General features: G+C 38.9%; 1 long non-coding RNA gene across 4 annotated transcripts in view; it reads right to left on the bottom strand.

Moving 5' to 3' along the window:
• LOC116438252 overlaps positions 1-16539 on the bottom strand; it is a 111732-nt gene that overhangs the window by 67225 nt on the left and 27968 nt on the right. For all 4 annotated transcript variants that reach the window (XR_004237651.1, XR_004237654.1, XR_004237652.1 and 1 more), the window contains exons 3-4: positions 15800-15950; positions 10822-10933 (exon numbers count right to left, since the gene is read on the bottom strand). This is a non-coding gene — a long non-coding RNA (uncharacterized LOC116438252). The remainder of the gene's footprint in view (positions 1-10821; positions 10934-15799; positions 15951-16539) is intronic.

The following is a 16539-nucleotide window of genomic DNA, read 5'->3' as shown; positions in this document are numbered from 1 at the left end:
ACTAGATAAAGGCAGTCAGGTATGGAAAATATACATAGCCTCTTCTAAAGCAGTTCTGAATGCATTGGCTGTATTCATGCTCATATATTACCAGCTCTCCCTCATCTCACTGCTGAAAAAAATTTCAAAAGATGTGCCTGGGCCTTGGAGAAATCCCTTTAAAAAAAAAAAATGCTATTTTTATCAAAAGCATGTCTTTGGAATTTTCATCCTCTTAGGAGAACCTTAATCTATTCCATGAATATCACTTATCAAAAGGACTTTGGCTTTTATAGAATTTCAATCAGATTGTAAGGAAATAAGAAGGAAGCCTGTTGTAAACAAAATCTCATGGTTGATGTTTAAAAAGACAAAGCTACCTCTTTGTAAGAGGCTTATCATTAATTTCTCTTTCTCCTATGAAATATTGGTAATTTGCCAAGTATTTTTTATTTTTATTTCTCTTTGAATGTTTTCACTAAAACATGGCAGAAAGTACAAACAAAATTATTCTGAAATTTATCACTTGGGTTCATGTTGGACTTTGAGGACTTAATATTTAAGTCACATTTTCACACCCTCCTTTTTTTAGAAATAAAGTTGATACTGCAGTCTCCAGAAGCTGCTGCTGCTATAACTAACTAATAGACTAAAAGAGGCTTCTGTCTAATAAAATAGAGAGAGATATTGCCTTTCCTTTTAATGTAGATACCAGGATGTAATTTAGGGTGGGTGGATGTTGTTGTCTACTTGTCTGCCTTCCTCCTTTCTGACTTTGGCAGGTGAGTGAGTTTCTTTCACTTTTCTTGAGTAAGACTGTACTAGGTTTAGCTCTCTGCTGTTTGTCAAGGGTACATTCTTAAGCTGTGCCAGGAGATGTTTAAGTTGGATATTAGGAAGAATTTCTTCATAGAAAGGGCGATTGGGAATTGGAACAGGCTGCCCAGGAAGGTGGTGGAGTCACTGTCCCTGGAGGTGTTTAAGAAAAGACTGGATGCAGCACTCAGTGTCATGGTCTAATTGACAAGGTGGTGTTGGGTCACAGGTTGGACTTGATCTCAAAGGTCTTTTCCAGCCTAGTTGATTCTGTGATTGTGTAATGTACTGTCATGTTTTATACTGAAATCTAAGTCAAAGTCAGCTAAATAAATGTTGACTCTGAATGTCTGGAAGCAATTTTGGAGATAGCATTCCTTTTAAACCTGTGACAAATACAGGCTTTGCCTTTTTGCCTCTTACACCTGCTAGGGTTGATAGAATGGATCATTTGAACACTGAGATCAGATGTTACTCACCACACATTTTCAAATGACATTTTATGATTTTGGTACTCATTGAACCTGTGAGAAAACTATTGATATTTCTGTTACCAACACCAAATTTAGCTTTGTCATCTCAGTAATTTCTAATTTCCAATATCAAACAATTACAAGCAAGTATGATTTTATTCAGAATGATCACTTTAGATGACTCAAGTAACAATCCAAATTAGTTAAGATAGTTTTTGACTCTGGAATAAAACTGAACTGGCTGTTGTATTAGGTTGCAACATATTTTACCACCTGTAGCTAAATGGAAAAAAATCATTGCATTATTTGAAAAAGGGCAAAGTAATACAGTTTCCTTTTTGTTGTTTCAAATAAGAAACTTTTCAGATGACATTTTGCATGGGACCAAAAATGCTTCTATTTTCTCAGATGCTTTCAATTTACATCATTACTATTTCACTCAGTGTGGATATAGGTCTCTTTACAGCCTGCAAGTTATCAGTTACTTCAGTAAAAATGTTTGATCTCACAAGCCCGTGAACATTAGAGCAGCTGCTGCAGAACATGCCACCCTTGAGGATAGATTTTATATTCTCTTGTCTTGCTGAGTTGCAAGGGAAGCAGAACACTTCCTCAGCATTTGTTCACAGTGCTGCCTTGATACAGACAGCACAGATCAAGCAGAAGCACCTTCCCTTCCCCCAGCATCACGAAATCCTAAAGGTTTTGCTGAAGATGATTTTTGTGTATGCATATAGAGTCACAGTTTTTGACAGTGAATTTTGATTTGCCTCTGCAAAAATGTGTACAACATTTTTCTGTAAGGAATTGTCTTATTTGATAGGTAAGCTGTGGAAACAGAACAAACCTGTTAATTTACTGTGGGATTCTATGGGTTAGAATTATCTCAAGCAAATAGCTTCCTGGCCTTTGTGTCTTAAGCCCTTTTGAAAGTGGAATGTTCCAGGATTAGCATCTTTATTTGTTTTCCTTTCATTCTCTTTCAGTCTTAATCTACATTTAGTATTTTTCTTCTTTTACAATTTTCTCTGTGAAGTTCAATTAATTCAGCTGTTTGCTATATATAAAAGTATTACTTAACACAAGGGACTCCTTTCTGAGTTCCCAGATAAGACTGTTGTGAAGACAGATCCTTTCCAGAGCAGGATCAATCTAGTTTCATCTTTGGATATATTCCACTCGGATTTTCAGATTCTAAAGATAGTGGGGAAAAACAGTGGCAGAAGCACGTAGATGAGTGATTGTTTGGCTCTTGTGCAAGAAGCCCACTAAATACTGGTAATTGCTTTGTTTTCAGTACCTGTGTTCTGCAATAGATTAGCTACAAGAACAAAGTAAGATTATCTGCAGTTTATCTAAAAATTCACTGTACAGCTTACTTTTCTTCCTGATTACAAAGTAGAAATGGAAGTAGTCCTATTGTGACTTACACTTTTAGTGATTATAAATATTCCCTGAAACTGATTTAATATGTAGTTTCTAGAGCCTTGTGGCATAATTTAAATAAACCTAACATACATGCAGGTCCACATGATTCTTCTCAGGAGATACATAAGCAAGGCTTGAAACTGTTGACACAGAGCCCATTTTTTTGCTATCACGGGAATGACAGTGGGCAACTACATTCGCAAGTAATTGCAATCTTCAACATAAAAAAATGGGCAGCACATTTGAGCTTTTTGCTTGTTAATCCTGACAACTTTTCATGCTCTTTTTCAATGCCTGTGGCTTCTTGTATGAAATAGGTAGATGCTTACCAGTAGATGAGTCTTTCTTACTTGGTTTTAGTTCTTTAACTTTACTTAACCTAATTTAAACCCTCAGTTGTAGTTTGGAGCTGTCCACCACACTCTTCATTTTTATCTCATGTTTGTCTCAATTTTTTGACTCTTATGAGAAAAAAGTCCTGGATTTCTGCCCTTCCGAGCTTATTTACCATGTATATCCAGGTATTTCAGGTAGCTCTGAAAGTATTTGAAGTAATTTCATGGAGTCAGTGATGTCATGTTGTTTATAGTATAGAAGGGATGCAAATATCCCTTTGCAAAATTCAAGCCTCCAGCTGGAGGAAGAAATTACACAAAACAAAACAAAAAATTCTTTCTTTTCTGAGTCCAGATCAAAGGCTAGACTGCGATTTTCACTGGATGTGGAATCACTGCAGTTACACTAAACCTAAAAAACTGTTCATTTGTATCATAGCCATCTTTTATAACATGCTGCCATTGTAGTAGCACTTTCACATGTGTTCCCTAGCAATTGCTGAAGCTGTAATCTGGTAGTTTAAATTACAAAGACAATCTCTTACATCCAGCCTTTTGCTTAAAAAATCACCAGGGAGGAAAGGCCTTTGAATGTTTTCTAAAAAGACTTCATTCTGAACACAAAAGGCTCAAGTGTTTGCAAGCATTCAATTCTTGTCTGTAATGCATAAATAGCTTAAAAAGATGCATTTTCAATTAATTACAAAAAGGTGCTAAAATCAGTGTTAAATGTCTGTTTGGGTTTTGCCTTCAAGGGTTAGTATGTCCAAGTGGTTTGGCTTGAAAATGCATCTTGTCTATTCAGCTCCACAATAATTATTTTAACAGTAGCAGCCTGTTATGTTGTTAGATTTTTCGCTTTCAAAATTAGGGCAATTGCCTAGGGCTATGAATCATCACTGGGGGATTCATGGATGTCTGTCTGGCTGCTATAGTTTTGAAGGCATGTTAGAAAGCAAGCTTTGGGAATGTGTTCTGTGCAGCACCATCTTGCTTGCTTTGCATGTGAGCATGTAGAAGTCAAGACTGGTAAAATACATACAACCTTGTTAAAGTGTCCACAAGCTGCTGTCATTTGGAGACATCTTCGCACTTCTGGTTAACAGCTGTAAAGCTCATTTAACTTTGTGCTAGAAAAAAACCCAAAGAAAAGCAACATCTGCTCTGTTTTCTCTTTCCAGCTAATAAAACCAGAGCTTTATCTTAGTTGGAAAAGAAAATAATATTTACTCTGATTTTGTAAAAATGATATCATCTTCCTATTTCTAGTGATGCCTTTTCCTGGTCTTAAAATCAAGAGTCAAACATGGTCAGAAAGGAAAAAGGGATTTTACCTTGGTATTTATTTTAAGGATCTTTAGGTGCACCACATCCAGGTCGAATGCACCCCAATGCACACTGCAATGCACACCACTCAAAAGATCTGGTATAACATTATAGGTCTTACTAATTAGCATATCTATCAAAAATTCCCCAACGAGAGGCTTGAATGAGCCCTCCCCCCTAAGGAACCTTCCCCTGGATGGTTCTATCTTAGTTTACAGAATGTGTTCTGGAGAGGACCTTGGGGTCTGGGGCACACTGATCCCTAACTACGAAGCTTCTAAAATGTTTAGTCTCCTAGCTGAACAAACAAGTCCAAGGATGTAGGCAAAAAGCACTAGGAATACAGAAGTTGTAAAAAGGTGTAACAGGGGTGTAAAAGAAAAGACAAAAATCATCATGGCATCACTAGAAACAGATTTAGTCAGGATCCACTGCAGCAACCTTTAACCATGTTGGTGTAGGGATGTAGATTATCTAAAAATATGCCCCTGAAGTCAATACTGCCTTGCTGTAAGGAATTCATGGTGGATAAATCCTGCTAGCTCAGCTTTCCAGCTAACCTCCTGCTTTCCTGGTAGGCAATGTAATCAATACATGCAATTCAGAGAGTCCTGAACCTGCAGCACAGTGTAAAGAGACTCCTGCAGAGCCAGCAAATTACAAGCAGGCTTTATCTGAGTGCTAAGTATCCACTGGGTTTTTATTTTAATAAATGCAACTCTTACAGTAGTCTGGAAGAGACATAAAGCAGCAACTTTGATGCACCACGAGTATCTGGTGTTTGTTGCACTATCACAGTTTCTCTCCTAAGCATTTTTTGGTGTAATATGTGACATTTTCATTTAGTGTGGTCTTAGAAACTGACCAGAGCAAGCAGCCCTATTTATTTGCAAGGGAAAGTATACCTGCCTGAGTACTGACTTAAAGTGTTGAAAGTCATTTTTGCATAAGCAAACAGGAAAATGAAATTAATTTGTTCATAAACACTGTACATCTGCAGTACGAGATACTGTTGGGAATCAGAAACAGTTCAGGTACAGGGGAGTCCTAGATCCAAGATGGAATAACAAATAGGCCACACACAATGCTCCACTGCTCCTCAGGTCTTCCTGTACCACCTCGGGCAAAGAGAACCTCCAAAACTGTCCAGCAACACTAGTGATGTACCTACATGCACATGCACTGTCATCTGGTGCTATGAAATTAGACCGCTAACCTTTTTGTCTTAGAAATTGCTACATCCTAAACAGATGCTCACTGGTACTTGATGTTGACTCCGGCGAGGGAAGACATGCAGACAATCAGTGTGATTGATAAAGCAAGCTTCACTTTATTGGAATTAAGCTTCTGCTTTTATACACTTGATGGCAAATATGCATACTTGTCACTTCTCTATTGGTGCTGGGTAAAAAGCTACGTTTGCTACATTTGCGTGTACTGCTTATCTTGTGGTTTGGGAAACCAGAGTTCTTCCTCATTTTTCACGGTCAGTACATCTTGTCAGCACATCCTGGTTTTTATCTATATAACAGCATTATCAAGAGCACTGCATCCTTGCCTTCCTTCCTTGTTCTCATTATTTCCTTTTTCTGCAGCTAGCAAAAGACCTGCTTATATCAAACTAAACAGGCGTTTGCTTGTACAGCTCTTCTAAGGATCCGTGTCCCTGACCCTCCAACCATTCCTCAACAGGTACTCTCAAGTAAAAATTCTCAAAAACATGATCTGGACAGTTGTTTCAGGATCTGTAGCAGCTGTTTCACTTTAAAGCACAGTCAAAATCAACAGCCATTTCACATTTCGTTGGGAAATTACAGTATTACTCCCTTGGTAGGACAAGCTCCCAGTAAACAACTTCAAATCTTCACAAAGGCCAAGATATACTTGAGAATCCCTACTCCCTTTTCCTTTTTTTTCTACAATTTGCTTTAATCAGAGCTAGTTTCTATTCCCTACATCCTTTTCCCCATATGGAGTCTTGCAATCCTTGCTGTAGGTTCTGTAATGCAGTCTGTGCCTTCTGATGTAATGAGCCCTAAGGCTGTCAGCAATCTTTTTTGTTCTGTACTAACATATTATCAGCAAGAAATTAATGAGCAATCCTTGATGTTTTGGCATTGTGAGTTATACTTTCTAATGGCAAGGCAAAGAACTCATGGTGGGAAAGAAATACCTAAACACCTGAACTATTTGGGATTAATATCCTACAAAGACTTAAGGGTCCGAGACCAGGACTTCATTTATATTTTATATCTAAAGTCACATACAGCTGAGAAAAGGTACTTAATAAAAACAAACAATGCACTTGCAGGAGTTAAAAGAGGAAAAAAGGGAATATGAAAGAGAAGAAGATGTAAGGAACAGAGTGCAGATGTTTGATGTTTAATTGCTAGGTCTAATACCAATCTAATATTGGTATATCTACTTTTGGTAAGTAGCCGGTGCTTATCTCGGAGTTATTCTATGAATAACTCTCAGAACTAGTTTCTATTATCTGAAATGCTGTATTGTATTCAGAACTAGTTTCTATTATCTGAAATGCTATATTGTATACTCTGCTCTGATTAGCCTGAAATAATTAAAGGATATTTTGTGTGATATCTGATGTAGAAATATTTAGCAAAGTGAAGTTATCTTAGTTGAAATAATCCAGAGCAGTCATACTATCCCAGAGTGCCATGATATTTCTACCACCCACTTAGTCCTATTAGTTTAGTACGGAGAGGCAGAGGAGGCACAAAAAAATGAATACGTGGATGTCTTGAATGCTGCTCTTGAGAGCTGGAGGTTTTTTAATTACATTCTTCAACTTTCATTCCCCCTATGACATCTGTATCTTCCACTTGACTGTTCTTCACACATTCCTACATATTTTTGCAGTGTCAGGCAGTAGTCCCCTGTAGACGCCCTTCATCAGCTCGTTCAGGAACAGTTACAACAGGGGCACCTTGAACCTTCTACTAGCCCCTGGAACACTCCTGTTTTTGTAATTAAGAAGAAATCAGGGAAATGGAGATTACTGTAGGACCTCCAGAAAGTTAATGCAGTAATGGAAGGTATGGGGGCACTGCAGCCTGGCATGCCCTCTCCCACCATGATTCCTACGGGGTGGGACATCCTGATCATTGATTTAAAGGATTGTTTTTTCACAATTCCTTTTCATCCTGATGACAAACCAAAACTTGCCTTTACTGTGCCTGCCATTAACAATGCTGAACCTGCTAAGAGATACCAATTGAAGGTCCTCCCCCAAGGGATGAGGAACAGCCCAATTACCTGTCAGTGGTATGTTGCCCAAGCGTTAGGTGGAGTTCACAAGCAGTTTCCTGATGCACGCTGCTACCATTACACGGATGATATCCTGGTGGCAGCGTCCACTCCGGACGAGCTGCTGAGAATACAGCCTCAGCTGCTCGCTGCTCTGCATGCCTATGGATTGGAGGTAGCTCCGGAGAAAGTTCAACAGCATCCTCCTTGGAAATATTTAGGAGTGAAAATTTTGGACCAAACTATCCAACGCTAGGAGGTGCAATTCCCAGATTTGATTAAAACCTTGAATGATGCTCAGAAGCTGTTGGGGGTCATCAATTGGTTACGACCTTATTTAGGTCTAACTGCAGAGCAGCTTTCCCCTCTTTTTAATATATTAAAAGGGGATCCTGATCTGAATTCACCTCGGGAGTTGACTCCTGAAGCGCGACGAGCGCTGCAGGAGGTCCAACGGGCTGTTTCCGCTCATCAGGTTTATCAAGTGGATCCTTTCATTGCTATCACTGTTTTCAATACTATTCCAGACCTCCATCCTACAAGTATCATTGGCCAGTGGAATGCTCAATGGCCTGATCCTTTGCATATCCTAGAATGGGTCTTTTTGCCTCACCATTCAAAAAGGACGGTGACCACAGTGTTTGAATTGGTCGCTTCTCTGATAATCAAATGCCGTCAACGGTGTTTGCAACAGATGGCTGCAGATCCTGCAGTAATTGTCATTCCTATCTCAAAGGAATACTTTGAGTGGAGCCTCATCCATAGTGCTCCTTTGCAAAGCACGCTGCAAAACTTTGCAGGGCAGATCACTCACCATCTGCTCAGCCATAAATTACTGCAGTTGGCAAAATTGACCGTGCTTTCCTTGCGGCCGAGAAATAGCCGGGTGCCGGTGCAAGGACCCACTGTCTTTACGGATGGCTCAGGGAAAACTGGGAAAGCCATCGTTACCTGGAAGGAGGGATCGGAATGGCAGGTGCTGAAGGAACACGAGTCAGGCTCTGCTCAGTTAGTTGAATTAAGGGCTGTTACCATGGCTTTTCAGCGATTCTCACAGGAACCTTTGAATTTGGTTACTGACTCTGCTTATGTAGCAGACATAACCCAACGCTTAGATTGTTCACTTCTGAAGGAGGTGAACAATGCGGCTCTGTTTTCGCTGTTGCAAACCTTGTGGTCTGCAATTCAGGCTCGAGTGCATCCGTATTACATTCTGCACATTCGAAGCCACACCAATTTACCAGGGTTTCTAACAGAAGGCAATGCCAGGGCTGACATGCTGGCCAACCCTGCGTGGGTAGGGCCTCAGCCTGACAAAATTGCACAAGCCAAGGCATCGCACGGTTTCTTCCATCAGAGTGCACATACCCTGCAGAAGCAGTTTCATTTAACGCCAACCGAGGCGCGCGACATTGTCAGTGCTTGTGCTGACTGTCACGGACTCGCTGCGCCTTTGGCAGTGGGGGTAAACCCCAGAGGGCTAAAAGCCTTGCAGATTTGGCAAACGGATGTAACTCACATCCCTGAATTTGGTTGGCTTAAATATGTGCACGTGTCTATTGACACTTTCTCCTCGGCTATGTGGGCTACTGCTCACACTGGAGAGAAGGGCCGTGATGTCATTGCCCATTGGAAATTGGCTTTCTCAATCTTGGGCGTGCCAGCTTCTGTGAAAACAGATAATGGTCCTGCCTACGCCTCGGAGAAGACACGGCAGTTTTTACACCTATGGGGTGTAGACCATACCTTTGGTATCCCACATTCTCCTACTGGCCAAGCCATTGTCAAACGCGCTCATGGTACCTTGAAGCGTGTTTTGGACAAACAGAAAAGGGGAATGCATGGAGAAACCCCACAGAGCTGACTAGCAAGAGCTTTGTATACAATTAATCACCTTACAGTACCACAAAATTCAAATAATCCTGTTATTCTGAATCATTTTCTCTCATTGCAGTCTGCAGGCGAGACACAACTGCCCGGGCAAAAGTCTGGGTAAGGAATTTACTCACTAACCAGTGGGAAGGCCCTCATGAGCTTATCGTTTGGGGTCGTGGGTATGCTTGCGTTTCCACAGATACTGGGATATGGTGGCTACCTTCAAAATGCGTTCGCCCTGACCTACGGCAGCAGAGGCAGAACAGGCAACCTCCAAATGATGACCAGAACGCCAACCATCCAAATGGCGACCAGAATGTAGATCATCAGCCTAATGACTCTTCTGATGATGACCAGGATGTCGACCATGAGGCAGATGGTCCTTCTACAAGCAGAGACTGGGATGGTCCTTCTACAAGCAGAGAGTGAACTTTAAATTTCTTGTTACGGAGTCAGATAGTTAAAGCCTTAAGGACATACTTAGAATTAATAACTGATGTAGATTTCTATTTAGGATTAATAGTAGGGTTGTTATCTTATAAAACAAAAAAGGGGAATTGTAGGTACAAAAATGCTGTTAGCGAGGATTTTCTTGTTATTTTCTAAGTCCGTGAGAGACTTTTCTCTCTCACAGAAGAGGTAGCAGGGAATGTAAACAACCAAGCCACCTGCAACCTTGGAAAGTCTTGTTTATGGTATAGTAGAAAAATATTTTGACAACGGATGTTTTAGGATTTTAGCCAATCACCCCCAAGGGGTGGCTGGTCCTTTGTCCAATTAGACTATGAAGAAAAAGTCTATAAAAGGTTTGTAAAATAATTAAATAAATCAATCTTGCTGCACAATTCCTGCCTGCTGGATCTTCTCCTGCTCCTCCTCCCTATGGCTGCGGGACACGGTGATATACCGTAGGAACCAGGCCTGCGGTAATAGTCCCCTAACTTTCCAGAGCTGATCTTGAAGAACTGAGGCCTTTCAACCAGCCAGACTTCATGTTAGTCTGATTCCCTGTAGTCCGTATCATGTAAAAATGTAAAAAAACCCAAACTAACAAAAACCAAACAAAAATAAAAAGGACTCAAACACACAAACACCAAAACAAAAGCACCGACCGAAACAAACAAACAGAACTAACAAAAAAACCACCCCAACAACCAACCCCAAAACATGCCATTAGGACTTTGGGGTTTTTTCCTCTATCTTTTAGATATTTAATGCAAAATAGAATGATATGTAAGTTCCTTACCATTCCTTTCACTGCCCAAATTCAGGAATGTAATTAGTTATTCTCACTGTGGGTCTTGATAAGAATTTTACTGTACCTCATCCATGTGATGTGTCCTTTTCACACAATTTCTTTTTGCATATATTGCAAAGGTTTCACACATACAGAGGCACAGCTGTCTTTAACAATTGCTTAGGCAGGTCTTCTTTCTGTAAGAAACAAATCCAGGTGCACTCAACAACTGCAACAAAACAACAGCCCCAGTTTTCATTGTTAGCATCAGCCTATTTGTGTTTTCTTTGGAGTTCCACATACATTTTCTCTAACCTTTGTGAGATGTATTAATGTCCAGAAGTTATGTCCTCAGCTTGAGTCAGACTCTGTAATGAAAGTTATTATGCCTTTTCTTTCTTGTGGATAGCGGGGTGCTAACTTTGTCCACCACATTTTCCTCTTTTCCTCTTTCCACTTTTCATTTATGTTCATAATTTTATAACAATCATGTGCTGATATTTTATTTGCACATGTCATACGTATCTTACTTGCACCTACTCTACTGCTGTTCTATATTCTTCACCAGGACTGAGCGTGTCCCCGTGACAGCAGAGGCCGACTTTCTGCAAATCAATCTCCACAGATTATGTCTTTAACAACATTTCACCAAAATTTGTTTCCCTATTTTCTAAAATACTAATCATCTTGAAATGTACAATGTAAAAGTTATAACATCAACACTAACCAGCAAGGAAAGTTTCTAGTATCCAGAGACTTAGTAGGTGGTATAGAAACGTATCTAACAATTATAGAAGGAACTCAATGCACCTAAACTCCTAAATTATATCACAACTAGCAAGCTGACCAGTTCTGAGCATATTTATGGACTCAGAACATGGGCAGTGATCTTGCTTATGGTGATAAATTGTTGGAGTGACACTTGTGCTTTTGGCTTGCGCCTGCTGAGATTTTCAAAAACTACCAGGTGTGGTTCAAAAATTAGCAGTGGGAAAGGGCCATGTGATTTGCATGCTGGTATTAGCTATGAGAACAGTTAGTCTTTGAGAAGAGAATCAAAGCAGAGTGTAAGCAGGAGCCAAGGCTCTTCCAGATTTAGATACAGAAGAGGCCGTAGTGGGAGACAGCAAGTGAGCAATGCTGCAGACATCATGTGAATTAAGTTGCATTAATAAGTAAACCAAGAACCTTAAAATCTGCTGTCCATACATTTCTAATGTTGCATATCCATCTACCTGGTACCTCATTATTTTTTTAATGAAACAACTAATTATTTTCTAGGAAACACATAGATATTTAAAACTCACCATGATTTAGCTAATTAGTCCCTCAACATATCCCAGGGAGCAAACAAATTAACCAGCAGTTTCCCCAGTTAAAACCTGCAATTTTTCTCTGTTTCTTTGATCATTGTAATTACCAAAGGGATTAATGTTATTGGTGCTGTTATTTGACTGCCTTAAAACACCCACATGTGGAGTACAAGGTCGTTATATACTAGATGTGTAGTTGATAAATTCATTGGGCTAGCTCAGAAAACACTTTCTTCATGGATCAAGAGAGGCAGGAGGGGGAAGGGTAGAGTGGTGAGCAGTCACAGAGGTGAGAACTTTCTTTCCACAAATTGGTTTTGCATTCTTGCAGATGAAACCTTGCTCCCATTTGTTTGCATGTACATTTCTGGAACCTTTGCATGGAACCTTTGCAGAGACAGGTTTCCTATCCTAAGACCAGTATAACTGTTGTAGTGAAACAATGCCCAAAAATGTCACTGTTGTCCCACAGACTTCTAACTAGCAGCTGCAAACCAACAGTACTTGAGTAGATGAGATGTAGTAATAACAAATAATTTTATATTTATGCAACATTCTCTTATACAGGCTGAAGGCAGCAGAAGTGTTCTTCTTCTGTAAATACTAACTAACTGGGATTCCTTTTCCTCTTCTTTTCCTTTTATGTTCTTGGATGCAATTTGTATGATTGTACTTTATATCACATTATCTGCGATAATTAATTTTTTTCCTTCAGTTTTCCTGAACCCATTACTTAGGACATCACCATTACATCACAGTCTAGTCATCCTCCTAGAAACACTGAAAAATGTCAGCCCAGTGTTGAAACTGGTAATGGTCAGGGGCCTGATTCCATTCAGATTAAATCTAAGAGAGCCTTTTTATCAAGATTTCATTGGGAGTAATAGAAAGTCTGAGAAACTGGTAGCCCCAGAAGAGCGAAGTGTGTTAGCTGCCCATATGACCCTCCCTGTCCTGGCTCTACCTCACCATGCTGAGGGCCATATGGTCAGTTAATTGAGTATACCATGTTATAGATTTTACATCTCTCCAAATATTGCTAATATAATTCTGAATATTCATAGAAAACTTTTAAAAAGTGCTCAGTAGCCAGTAGGTTGGATTGCAGACAGGCAAAAGTCCAGCAAAGGTAATACAAAAAACCAAATATCTTTTGCTATATTAGAAATTTAGGATAGAGAGTTCTTTTTCCCAGGAGCAGATTTCACTGGAAAACAGTTGAGGAAAAACTGTGATCTTCCTTATTATTGTTGACAATTTCCTTACTTTCTGTTTTGTTTGATACCATTGCTTGGAAAGAAACAATTCTTGAAGTTGTTTCAAGATGTTTCTGTGATGAACAGATGTCTGTACACACCACTTTCAGAGGTAACATTTTTAGTCAGACATTTTTATATAACTTTCTGTGAATCTGCATTTCTGAGCAGCCATTTTTTGGGACAAGAACTATATGAAAGGTTTTACCATCTGCTTGTAAATCAGGACAAAGAGAAAGGAATCTTTTTCCCCACAGGGACTTTAGGCATTGCAAAGGATGTTCCCATTTCCTCCCTGCATAAGCATGCAGGAGGTCACTAAATAATCGATGTTTCCATAGATGTGTGTCTGTGCCTGGGTCAAATCCAATCCACATCATTTTTATAGTAGTGTGACATCCTTATCTGCAGCACTGAAGATAATGGGGTGTGTAGGCTGACAATTTATCTCAAAAATAGAGATATTTTACAAGCTGTGTTAAGATTTAGGTGGCCTCATTGTAACATTTGGAATGGAAAATAATAACTACATGGCTCTGTCTGCAATCTAAGACATAGATTGGTCTGCAGTCTAGAAAGTGGAGTTTCTAATGTCATCAGAGTCCCAAGGGCTCTGGCCAGAGGCCTGTACAAATCATGTGTTGGTTTCTGATACGTTTGTGTACAACTGAGGAAAAAATGTGTAACTTCCTATACCTTTAGAGGCTTGGACAGATGGCCATGGTCTTTTTTTTTTTCAAAAAGGTATCTTTCAACAGTTTTATTAGGCTAAAACCAGCCCAGATGATGAATGATGAATCAGAAAAGATGCAAGGGGCAATCTGAATTTCAATCTTTCATGCAACTGTTGACAACTAAGAGGACCTAGACACCAATTTTTCTCCTTATTGGCTCAAGTTTTCTCCCACAGTTGGCCTGATCCCATGTTCCAGAGTTCCTCATTTTTCTCAAACTGATTTTTTTCAGGTCATAATACTTTTATGCTTACTTTAGTGTTCTGAATCCATTTTATAAAGAATTTATGCATGCTTAATGATAATAAAAATTCTTTACAGAAGTTTTATTTATAAAAAAACACTAGCCTTTATGGATATTGCATACATGCAGCTCATTTAAAAATTAAGTCAGCTATTTAAATGTCAAACTGCATCCTAGTTGACTGAGCATTAAATTTTGACTTAAATTACTAGATCCATACCAGCTTTTTACTTGTACTGAACTTGTGCATGATCTTTACTAGAAGATGATCATTATAATTTATACAGAAATAGTCAATTTCCCTTTTTGTACCAGACATAAGCAAAACTTCTGATGAGATAAATACAGGCATGATTTGGATATATTTCCCTTTTTGTACAAACATCTGTTCTGCATCATTCATAAATAAAAATGTGGTTCTGGAATGTTGGGTTCTGGTGGTTGGTTTTTTTCCCTAACCACTGCTAAAAAAAGAGAAAAATTAATTAGTAAAGATGATAAACATTATGCAATACACTATTCCATTACGTGTGGAGCGCTTTCTGAAAAAAAGTGATAGGAGCTCCCAATGATGTAAAATCCCTGGTATTGATAGATAACTTTCCCTTGACACTTGAAGGACCCCCAGTTCATTATTCATAAAGTAAATCCTTCAGTTATGTTTTGGAGTTCAAACCACTTCAACTTTTCTTTGGGTACCATGAAAGTAGTCTTGCAATTTTCTACAGAAATCTGTTCTGCATTTCAACCACAAAATATCCTAGGAGGAGCTGAGTGAAAAATAACTCTGTTCTAATAGACTGTATCAACAAGCATCTGAAGAGAAGCAGTTTTAACAAGGGTTCAATTTTTTAGGTCCTTCTGTATTATCAGTTTGATAATAGAAGTAAATGCAATTATTTGCCCTTTCCCCCTTCACAATACAAAGGTAAAGGAAATAAGTATATGATTTTGACAGCTTATTGTATTGCAATGGTAGATGAAGATTTTATAAATACATGTCATTCCTGTCTGCTTCTCACTCAAGAGTGGATATTCACAATATCTTGCTGTAAGCAGATAACTTGGATAATCTGAATCACTCTTGAGAATTCACTTACTATACAAGGACTTTGAAATAAGACCATGAAAACTATAGGCCTTAAAAAGATAGATTGTCATTGTCCTCTTCTCTAGGTACCTCTGCTATGACTGCTTTATTCTTCCTAGCACTAAAATCACTACAGAATAAGGAATGTGGAAACTCATGTGGTACAATACTGGGCACGGTTAGAAACAGAACTTCAATCTCCTAAGGACTAATGCATCTCGCTCTGTTATTTACCATGTACTTCTGTACACTATGACAGTCTTATATCCAATCCCAATCCCAATACTTCCAAATGTCCAAGCATCTGTCTTGGTGTTTGGTGTTTAAATGTTATCAAATCAAAAGTTATTTTTCTGGAACAACAGAGGAGCAGACACAAATAAAGTTTCCTTTTTCCCCAAAAAATTCAGTAACTTGAGGGCTTACCCAGAGTGTGGGAGTCCTGTGGCCAGCTAACCCTTCAGTCTGAGGCACTTAAGCACTGCCTTCCTCTTGAGGGGTGAGTAGGTGTATCAACAAGGTAGAGGTTGCTGTTGTGTTCACACCCCTTCCATTTTGCATATAACTGCCAAATAGCCTGTAGTCAGAAAACAAAATTAGGAGTGAACATAATTATCTTACCTAGTAATGAGCAACTGACTCAAAAAAAAAGTAGACCTAATTTCCAGCCTCTGCTCTTGTTATTTAATCATTTTATCTAATGTCTCTTTCATTTGCATTCAAGCTGCTGAGAGTAGCTCTTGTTAATTTCTAAGCAGCAAGACCTATGAGATTTTCAAGTGACAGAAGTATGTTCTGCTTGAAAACAGCAGAATATAAACAGAGTATGTGGACATGAGAAGTAGATTGCCCATGCCATTTAGTGCTTCTGCAAATATAACCTTGTTTGTGCCCTATTCCAACAGAGTGTTTTTCTTGTGTATTGCTATAATTATTGTGTATTATTTAGAAGATAATTTGTGTAGCAGTTCATTTTTCAATACTTTAGCAAAGCTCTTCTTGTGCTTTCAAAAATTTTATGATTTGCAAGTGGTTCTTAACAGATGTGATTTCAAATTATATAATTAAAGAAAAATATTTCTCTTCGTGGCACACAAACACAAACATAAGATGCATCTTTTCTTGTTTTCTCCCTAAGCATGAATTTCAGAATGCATCTCTTTAAT

The sequence above is a fragment of the Corvus moneduloides genome, chromosome Z (genome assembly GCF_009650955.1).
Source record: "Corvus moneduloides isolate bCorMon1 chromosome Z, bCorMon1.pri, whole genome shotgun sequence".
Classification (NCBI taxonomy): Eukaryota; Metazoa; Chordata; class Aves; order Passeriformes; family Corvidae; genus Corvus; species Corvus moneduloides.
The sequence above is the reverse complement of the archived record's forward strand: the minus strand, read 5'-3'. Positions and strand labels throughout refer to the sequence as shown.